The 11,245-nt window shown below is 41.0% G+C and overlaps 1 long non-coding RNA gene across 1 annotated transcript; it reads left to right on the forward strand.

Moving 5' to 3' along the window:
• The first annotated feature begins 8,791 nt into the window (after positions 1-8,791).
• Positions 8,792-9,721, forward strand: LOC119501726. Its single transcript, XR_005209904.1, has 2 exons — positions 8,792-9,011; positions 9,150-9,721. It is a non-coding gene; the product is annotated as an uncharacterized LOC119501726 (long non-coding RNA).
• The last annotated feature ends 1,524 nt before the right edge of the window (positions 9,722-11,245 follow it).

The raw sequence follows: 11,245 nt of genomic DNA on the forward strand, positions 1-11,245 counted from the left end.
AGACCTCCTCTGGAGAGAGAGAGCCTGGTTACACACAGGACAAGGCCGGAAAAACATGCAGTGATAGCAGAACCAACAATGGGCAGAAGAGCCAAAACGTTATCACCCACTACAAAGTGGCGATAATCAGCAGAACGATCAGCTTGAGTTTTCATCCCAGATTGTGAGCTAATCAGCGCATTATTCCAGTCTACACCTTCCTCACTCATGAACACATCACTATCAACAAAGTAACCGACATCTGCCTCTTTGAGCTGTTCTCCTCTCACCACAGCCGCGGAACATTTCTGAGGACTCTGGTCCACCTTTTTATCCATAACGAGCTGCCCTCGTTCCAACTAACCGGGGTTCATCAGGAACGGTGGTTTCGCGGTACCTCGGCCGTTTTGATGTCCACACAAGACTCTTGACACCGGTTCACTCTCCGGTTCTGTCTCTCCTGCAAAGATTGGCATACAAACACTGTCAGACAACATGATGTCCTGCTGTTTCTGTTGCCTGATCGCGCGTAATTACGCACGAAGGGTACAGTTTGGCTGTACGTCGGCCTCAACGTGATCAGCAGGTGAATTACAGTTTTTCTCGATTGTTTACACACATTTTCTGAAAGCATGCCTCATACTCTCAGAACTCTACACACAAATCAAAAAACACACACACAATGGGCAAAACCCCTCAATTCTCCTGCAAAATGAAACTTTACATTCAAAACAATGTTATTTCTTCTCAAAATGGTATTTTGTTTTCAAATGACACACACAAACCATCATATGAATAGACATTTATAAGAACCAGTTGAACACTGATGTGCTCAATGTAAAACACTATGATGAATGGAAAACACTTCTTCTCCATTCATCATAATGACTTGTCTTTTTTTTGTTCAGTGTTACACTTACTACAGACAGTACATACATAAGTGTGTTGTAAAATAATTTAGAATATTGTTTTTATACTCAGAACACACAAATACACGGTAACAAATATATTTTATTTTCCCCACAAAAACAATGTATACAGTGTACATCCCAACCAACACAAAGTTGCACATACAGTGGTCTACATACAAAACAACAGAGGAATTTACTGTATACAGTTACAGTAAAAAAAACGAAAAAAAACAACTATGCTGCATCCTCTCTTCTGTTTCGGTCTGGCCACAGCACCTCATCCACATCACAAGCAATGTTTTCCCTGGCCAAGCAACGGGGGAAATATCGCTTAGCATGTCGAATCCAGCCATGAAAAGCATCAACTGATTGCTAATTGTAACACTGTGTGACAGGTGTTTGCCCATGTGATGAGTCAGTGTGCATAGTAGGGCAATTGACTTTAGAATTTTGAATGACAGTGTGTTCCTTGTGAAAACGAGATTTTCTTCATGAAAATTGTGCCAAATGCAGAGAATTGTGTGTAGTGTTTTGAAAAAAGTGTGTTTTAGAACTGCAATTTGAGTGTAAAGCAGGAATTGTGCTTGTAGTTTAGCAGAATTGGTTCAGGGGGTTGGTGCATGAGTTACATGTTGTGGTCATTGTGTGTCAAGTACCAGTATTTGTGTGTAAACAATTGAGAAAAACTGTGAACACCTCCAGAGCAGGAGATACTTTTCCTCCGGTAATATCGTTTCCAGTGGCGGCTGGTGGAATTGTTTCTCGGTTTGGCTGTGCCACATCCAATCAATTTCAGCAAACATCCCGGTATGATTTAATGCATCAAAAACACATTACTACCTTGCAGTTAAATAATTAACAATTATTTTATTCCAAAAGGAAGAGTAAATAATACTTTGAAAAAACACAACAGTATAAAATGTACTCAGTGGCGGAATGTAACTAAGTACTTAAATACAATTTTAAGGTATACTTCTACTTTACTTGAGTATTTCCATGTTCTGCTACTTTCTACTTCCACATCTCAGAGGGAATAGTAGACTTTTTACTCCACTACATTTATCTGACAACTTTAGTTACTTTACAGATTCAGATTATTAACACAAAATATAATCGCATTACAATCAAATTACACATATTACTGGGTGCATTCCATATTTAAAACACAAATATTGACATTTTGTATAATTTTTATTATTAGTAGTAGTATTATTATTAGTAGTAGTATTATTAGTAGTATTATTATTAGTAGTAGTATTAGTAGTAGTATTAGTAGTAGTAGTAGGAGCCGGTCAGCACTGATAGAATCACAGACTACGATCCGCCCGTGACGCGTAAAATACGCCCGGGTGTTTGGTCCTCTGGCTCACCTGTCAGTGACACCAGCCCGTCCAATACAAAGGGCTTAAAACATCTGGATCTGGACTCTCAACATCATGTTCACTCTGGCCAGCTGGAACTACAGGTGATACTGATTTAATCAAACCTATATGTCTTTGGGTTGGGACACATCAGGTGAAGATTGCTGCTGCTCCTTTCGCGTTTGAGGAGCAAGCAACTCACAATAATGTGTGTGTGGTCTGAGGACAATAAAAACACTCTCTCTCCTCCCGGTGGAAAGAGGGAGCTTTTGGAAAATTGTCCGCTGTGGCTGATGGAGGAAAGAGAGGCGAACATTTGCTTCTCGCTTGGTGTGAATGCACGATAATACAATACGAAGCACAACATAACGTAACTTAAACGAATATAAACAACAGCACATGCTCAACAACAGCACTATGTGATGATACATTGAACCACTGACACACTCCACAGAAAACCTAAACACAGAACTGTTCTCCTCCTTTTCATTTAGAAAGAGCAACTATGAGGAAACTCCAACCGTCTACCGACTGATGGAGTTTCCTCATTGGTCGATGACCAGCACTGTTACTACACCACTCACTCACTCACTCACTCACTCACTCACTCACTCACTCACTCAGTCAGTCACTCAGTCACTCAGTCACTCAGTCACTCAGTCAGTCACTCACTCACTCAGTCAGTCACTCACTCACTCAGTCAGTCACTCAGTCACCCAGTCAGTCACTCAGTCACCCAGTCAGTCACCCAGTCACTCACTCACTCAGTCAGTCACTCAGTCACCCAGTCAGTCACTCAGTCACTCAGTCAGTCACTCAGTCACTCACTCACCCAGTCAGTCACTCAGTCACCCAGTCAGTCACTCAGTCACTCACTCACTCAGTCACTCACTCAGTCAGTCACCCAGTCAGTCACCCAGTCACTCACTCACTCAGTCAGTCACTCAGTCACCCAGTCAGTCACTCAGTCACCCAGTCAGTCACTCAGTCACTCAGTCACTCAGTCAGTCACTCAGTCACTCACTCACCCAGTCAGTCACTCAGTCACCCAGTCAGTCACTCAGTCACTCACTCACTCACCCAGTCACTCAGTCAGTCAGTCAGTCAGTCACCCAGTCAGTCAGTCAGTCACTCAGTCACTCACTCACTCACTCAGTCAGTCACCCAGTCACTCAGTCAGTCACTCAGTCACTCAGTCAGTCACCCAGTCAGTCACTCAGTCACTCACTCACTCACTCACTCAGTCAGTCACCCAGTCACTCAGTCAGTCACCCAGTCAGTCACTCACTCACTCAGTCAGTCAGTCACTCAGTCACTCACTCACTCAGTCACTCAGTCAGTCACCCAGTCAGTCAGTCAGTCAGTCACTCAGTCACTCAGTCAGTCACCCAGTCAGTCACTCAGTCACTCAGTCACTCAGTCAGTCACCCAGTCAGTCACCCAGTCACTCAGTCAGTCACCCAGTCAGTCAGTCAGTCACTCAGTCACTCAGTCAGTCACCCAGTCAGTCACTCAGTCACCCAGTCAGTCACCCAGTCACTCACTCACTCAGTCAGTCACTCAGTCACCCAGTCAGTCACTCAGTCACCCAGTCAGTCACTCAGTCACTCAGTCAGTCACTCAGTCACTCACTCACCCAGTCAGTCACTCAGTCACCCAGTCAGTCACTCAGTCACTCACTCACTCAGTCACTCACTCAGTCAGTCACCCAGTCAGTCACCCAGTCACTCAGTCAGTCAGTCAGTCAGTCACCCAGTCAGTCAGTCAGTCACTCAGTCACTCACTCACTCACTCAGTCAGTCACCCAGTCACTCAGTCAGTCACTCAGTCACTCAGTCAGTCACCCAGTCAGTCACTCAGTCACTCACTCACTCAGTCAGTCACCCAGTCACTCAGTCAGTCACCCAGTCAGTCACTCAGTCACTCACTCACTCAGTCACTCAGTCACTCAGTCAGTCACCCAGTCAGTCACTCAGTCACTCACTCACTCACTCACTCAGTCAGTCACCCAGTCAGTCACTCAGTCACCCAGTCAGTCACTCAGTCACTCACTCACTCACTCACTCACTCAGTCAGTCACCCAGTCACCCAGTCAGTCACCCAGTCACTCAGTCACTCACTCACTCACTCAGTCACTCACTTACCCCCCACCACCCACCACGTTGCTTGTTCCGTCTTCAGTCTTCAGTCTTCCGTCTTCTTCAGTTAACAGCTGATAGTCCTCGATTGCTCAATGTTGATCCGGAGAGGCCTCATAGAGAACCCCGACCGGCACCGAACAACCCAGCTTTCCAGCAATATTAACCACGATGATCTGAACCTGATCGCAGCGCGGGTCCTATAAGTAAACTTTTCGAGCGAGGACTGTGACGTCAGTCATGACGTCTGTGTTGACATGACGTCAGTCATGACGTCTCTGTTGTCATGACGTCAGTCATGACGTCTCTGTTGTCGTGATGTCAGTCATGACGTCTCTGTTGTCATGACGTCAGTCATGACGTCTGTGTAGTGATGACGATGATCTCCGATCAACCAATCAGTGGGCTAAATGTGATAGTTTATTCAACGTCAGCATAAACATAATTTAATGATATCATGAATAGCTCTGACCCAGATCAGGGTTAATAAATGACCGTATTACAGTGATGAAATATAGTCATTTAAATGCTGTTGAAACAACAGTTCTACTGGATGTGTTACAACCCAGAGGTGGTGTAGGGGTGAAGGAAGTAACATACAGCCGGTGTTATCAGGCAATCGCTTGTTTTATTGCCGTGAATGAAATTAAAGTAAAATAAAGCATACAATGGTTTGAATTATAATAACCAAAAACGAGGGTTTCGGGTGGCGCAAAAAGGAAAACACAAAGGCACACACCCTAGCTCTGAATATTATTAAATGACCGTATTCGGATCGGTATCGGTGCATCCCTACTATTCATGCCACTTAACTTCAGATACGATGAAGTGTTTCGGGTGAAGAATGGATGAACACTTGATCCGTTCATGCCCAGAGAGAGGAGGTGAATGCCGGTCAGCTGCGTCTGTAGTAGAGCCGGCGTCTGTCAGGGCCAACGCCTGCATCCCTGAGTGAGACACAGAGCGACATACAGGACACACAGGGAGAAGAAATCTGAAAGTATATTAAGAATATATACAGTATATACAGTATAAGATATATTTTGGGCTAAATGCGATAGTTTATTCAACGTCAGCATCTACATTATTTAATGATATCATGAATAGCTCTGACCCAGAATCAGGGTTATTAAATGACCGTATTCATTATTACTCTACATCCTATATATCACTTTATAGGCTGCACATATGCACATATTACATGTATTTATTGACGGACTGCACACACTATGTTCACCCATTCACTCTGTATCTTTTATATCTCTATTTATTGTTTTTATAATTGTTGTATACCTTTACCTCTCCTTTGTTTCACTCTGTTTGTTGATGTTGCTGCTTTAACACCTGAATTTCCCTCCGGGGATTAATAAAGGTTCATCTTATCTTATCTTATCTTATCTTATGTTATGTTCTGAATGTATATGTTCTTAATATTCCCTTGTATAAAGTATTTCCTTTTATAATTGTAATGTGAATGTAACTGTAATGTAAATGTAATATAACTTATTATTTTAATGGAGGTTCCAGCAAAAAGTATTTCACACGTCCAGTTATACTGGATGTAACCTGGACATTTCATAAAAACTTGTTGTGTGGAATCAGGTTGGAGCGTCATAGCCTTTTAAAATTTTACGCAGTAATTTGCAGAAATTGTCAGGAAATAACAGTAAAGTAAGATGAGCAAAATCAATATAATGACAAGTTGTAGTATTAGAATTACCTGTAATTACTATTGGGTAATTATAGAGTCAAATCAAAACATAAACTCTTTATGACTTTATGACAGCTGCTAAATCAGGCCATGTGGCAGACGGATGCTTTGGATAACAATATAATCAAATAATCAGAAACGGGTGTAAGGTGATCCACAAATATGCAGAAAACATTCAAGTATAGTATTGATACAATTCTGCATGAGTCAAGCTTTACCTATATAACACTTTTTAAAATAACGTTACACATTTGGCAAAGTGTGCTGGCAAAAAGCAGAGATATCATGTATGCTGTTATTACTAATGCTAATACTAATCTAATATAGGGAGGCCGGTGACGTCACACGTGACACAGAACATAACTGGTAGGACTGCTGACATCTTCTGTGACGTCGTACATGACATCAATGCACATAAGAATTCCCACAAGAATTGTGACGTCACCTCACAGATAGTCTGCACTTAATTACAGTCAAATCAAATAGAATAATCCAATAATCCAACCATGCTCACTTTGATTAGTAGCCTGATGATCAAATGTTGCTGCCAGCAGCAGGTGGAGTTAAGGGAAGCTTCAATAGCCTAATGCCAAGCTAGAGGGAAATGTTGATTTACCAGAAGATAAAGGAAGAAATCATTAATAATTTTTCAGTTATACTCAATTTATGTTGACTTACACTGTAGCCTATTCAAGGTGACATTTGATGTGACTACATCATTAGAGCTAAATAAATGCAGTATTGCCTTTGGTATTCTTTCTCATTATCCAATTCAATCTGTAGGCCAACAGATATCATATTTTCAGTTGGTTTCATTGTAGCATATATGCAATATCATATTTCTTTACAATTTGACTTATATAAATAGCTACATAAAAACCTTTTTACTAAACAAATATAGCCTACATTTATGTACACACTGTTGAAATGTATGTTGTATGTAGCCTAATGAAATGCATACAAAATACATTTGAAGTAGGATATATTGCCAAGATATGCGTATAAATATATCCAACACACACGTGCTCAGATATTTACTTGAATGCAGTAGCTTTAAGTAATAATCCATTATGTTTTCATATGAATCATTCAGTGCATTATCTTCTGATTGCTATATGCAACACAAATGCTATGAAAGGTCCTCTTGTGCACAGAAATTGAGTGTTTTTACAGCAGCAATAACTATGTATTTCTTATTTGTAGTATGTATTTCCTAATTAGAAACGCTGTGAAGAGAGAGGGTAAAAGATAGAATTTACAGAAACACAAACTTCAACAACAGAAAATCTCACAGGACAGGCCACACTCAGGGTAAATAAGCTCATTGGTGTTGCAGGACAAGCAGCCAGACATAAATGTCCTGTTAGACAGGAGAAATGGTGAGACAGAAGCATCATGCTATTGTTAGACAGGTCTCTCAGCCAGCAGTCCCTGAGTAAAGACACTCCCTGAGTTACAAACGCTCCTCTACTGCCTCCTGCTGGCCAGGACAGGATCCAACACTGATCCACAGTGGACTAACACAATAGGAATCCCAAAAATACACTTCATCTTACATCAAAACACAATAAATACTTCAACTTCAATGTGATTACATTCTGTGTGGGTCACATTCTTCCCAAGCCCAAAATATAAACTCGACTAAATATCAGTATACAGCACCGCAAATATGAATAGAAAAGCAACCCACATTTATTATACAGCATCCCAAATACGCTTTCCAGGGAATATTTGAGCGTCTGTGTCAGGAGACACAACATGCAGTGTGTGTATTTTGTAAGGGACGATTATATCTGTGGGTTACAAGTTGAGGTACAAACATGTCTTTTATTATGAATTGATAAAGTTGCTGCATCAGGTTACATTTCCGTGCTGTGCTCAATACTGCCTCTATTGGAGCCTAAATACTGTGTAATCTGGCTGCTTACATGATGCATAAAGTGAGAACTGCTGACATCTCAGAATTGATTAGTACTTGAGTAAATGTACTTAGTTACATTCCACCTCTGGTGACAGTTATGAAGCTGAGACACATAGTAGACTATTCAGATATATTCTATATGTCATCTTATTTCATTTGAGAAAGAAAGAAACTTCGAAAGTGACAATATCGACGTCTCCGATCAATCAATCAATCAATCAATTAATGAGCTAAATGCGATAGTTGTGTGATGTTTTTTAAATAGTAATATTAATAGTAGCGACAGTAGCGACCGGTGGCTTGCTATATACAGTCAGTGCAATGGCACTGTATGTGATGCAGCTCATACAGGTTCATGACATCCCAGTTTTCTGACATATCTGTGACTTCTACAACATGTACAAAGCAGCAGCAGTGGTTCTTTCTTTCATGGTTGATGGAGGAAAGAGAGGCGAAAATTTGAAGCACAACATAACGTAACTTAAATGAACATAAACAATAGCACATGCTCAACAACAGCACTATGTAATGATGGAGAAGATGCCTGATGCAGAGCACCACCTGATGCAGAGCAGCACCTGATGCAGAGCAGCACCTGATGCAGAGCACCACCTGATGCTGGCGCGCCCTGAGCAGAAAAGCCCCAATCAAGCGATGCTCTCTCTCTCTCTCTTTCTCTCTCCTTCACCTGGACTCATCCCTGCCAGAACCTGCTGGGCTGACTTTGTTTGTCTTTTCTTTAGTTTTCACTCACAACACATCACACTTCATCATGCTCACACATCCACATCTACATTACTGATGTTACTGACTGACACACTCCACATTGGTAGTTACTTCTGTATATCCTTAATTTATTTATAATAAATATCTTTAATTTACAATCATTCACTGCGTCCTTTCCCGTATTTGTCATGTCCTAGGAGCCGGGCTATGACAGATTGAGGGCTCGTCCAGCTGTTTCCTGCCGCGACGTGTAGATAAGATCTGGTAATGTGTATTTTTGTGCTTTTGGGCATTTTGATAATTAGTCGAGCTCTTTGTGATTTGTTTGGACCATTTGGGTCAGTTAAACGGTAAAAGCTGTCTGCAGCAGAAGTTTGATCGTGGCCTGTTTGTGTGTTTCAGAAAATTTGGTGCGCGTGTGCGTAAAGTTGGTTTGGAGCGCCCGCAGCACGGCGCGCTCTGCTCCTCTGTTTACCTGCTGTAGTACCGCAGGTAACCGGATCGGCTTGTGAGTGCGCGAATGTTGGTTTGAGGGAAAGGACAACGCATTTGGACTTTACAGGGTAAGTTAAGAAAGAAAACGTAAACAGAAAACTGTTCTCCGCTTTTCATTTTGAAAGAGCAACAATGAGTCATGATCATTGGTCGTTGACCAGAACTGTTACTTCATCATTCTCTCAGCCAATCTGGCCGACCAGTCCTGAGACTAACCAGGCTCTCTCTCTCCAGAGGAGGTCTGAACCTGGTCCCCGCGGGCTCCAGGCCTGAGAAGGGCTGATAGTCCTCATGTAGCTCAGAGGAGAGCCGGTCCGAGCCTCTACTCCAGACTGACGCATTGTCAGAAAGGAGCTGTCCTCTAGGCTGACCTTCAGTGACCTTCAGTCAGCCTAGAGGAGAGGTTCCGGCCGGATCTGCTCCGAACAACCTAGCTTTTCAGCCAATCCCTTACACGGGTTCCCCCTTTAGAAAAAGCTTAAAAAGCTTTTCAGCAATCTCCTAGGTAGGAAATTTGAACCTGATCGCAGAGCGGGTCCTATAAGTAAACTTTTCGAGCGAGGACTTTGACGTCAGTCATGACGTCATGACATCAAAGACGATGATCTCCGATCAACCAATCAATGGGTTAAATGCGATAGTTTATTCAACGTCATCATCAACATTATTTAATGATATCATGAAAAGCTCTGACCCAGATCAGGGTTATTAAATGACCGTATTCCAATGATGAAATATCGTCATTTAAATGCTGTTGAAACAACAGTTATACTGGATGTAACCTGACATTTCATCCAATATATCTATATATATCTATGTCAAATGTATTTTGTATGCATTACATTAGGCTACATACAACATACATTTCCACATTTTGTACATAAATGTAGGCTATATTTGTTTAATAAAAAGGTTTTTATGTAGCTATTTATACAAATCAAATTGTAAACAAATATGATATTAGCCCAATACCAAAGGCAATACTGCATTTATTTAGCTCTAATGATGCAGTCACATCAAATGTCACCTTGAATAGGCTACAGTGTAAGTCAACATACATTGAGTATAACTGAAAACATATTAATGATTTCTTCCTTTATCTTCTGGTAAATCAACATTTCCCTCTAGCTTGGCATTAGGCTATTGAAGCTTCCCTTAACTCCACCTGCTGCTGGCAGCAACATTTGATCATCAGGCCACTAATCAAAGTGAGCATGGTCGGATTATTGGATTATTCTATTTGATTTGACCGTAATTGAGTGCAGACTATCTGTGAAGTGACGTCACAATTCTTGTGGGGATTCTTATGTTCTGTGATGTCATGTACGACGTCACAGAAGATGTCAGCAGTCCTACCAGTTATGTTCTATGTCATGTGTGACGTCACCGTCTGCCACATGGCCTGATTTAGCAGCTGTCATAAAGTCATAAAGAGTTTATGTTTTGATTTGACTCTATAATTACCCAATAGTAATTACAGGTAATTCTAATACTACAACTTGTCATTATATTGATTTTGCTCATCTTTACTTTTATTTCCTGACAATTTCTGCACATTACTACGTCAAATGTTAAAGGGCTATGACGCTCCAACCTGATTCCACACTACAAGTTTTTATGAAATGTCCAGGTTACATCCAGTATAACTGTTGTTTCAACAGCATTTAAATGACTATATTCAAGATTCAAGATGTTTATTGTCACGCCGGTTATACAGGTACAAACGTGTGAAATACTTTTTGCTGGGAAGCTCCGTTAAAATAATAAGTTATATTACATTTACATTACAATTATAAAAGGAAATACTTTGTACAAGGGCATATTAAGAACATATACATTATATACAGTATAACTGTTGTTTCAACAGCATTTAAATGACTATATTTCATCATAGGAATACGGTCATTTAATAAACCCTGATTCTGGTTCAGAGCTATTCATAATATTATTAAATAATGTTTATGCTGACGTTGAATAAACTACCGCATTTAGCCCACTGATTG

This window comes from Sebastes umbrosus, chromosome 14 (genome assembly GCF_015220745.1).
Source record: "Sebastes umbrosus isolate fSebUmb1 chromosome 14, fSebUmb1.pri, whole genome shotgun sequence".
In the NCBI taxonomy this organism is placed as follows: Eukaryota; Metazoa; Chordata; class Actinopteri; order Perciformes; family Sebastidae; genus Sebastes; species Sebastes umbrosus.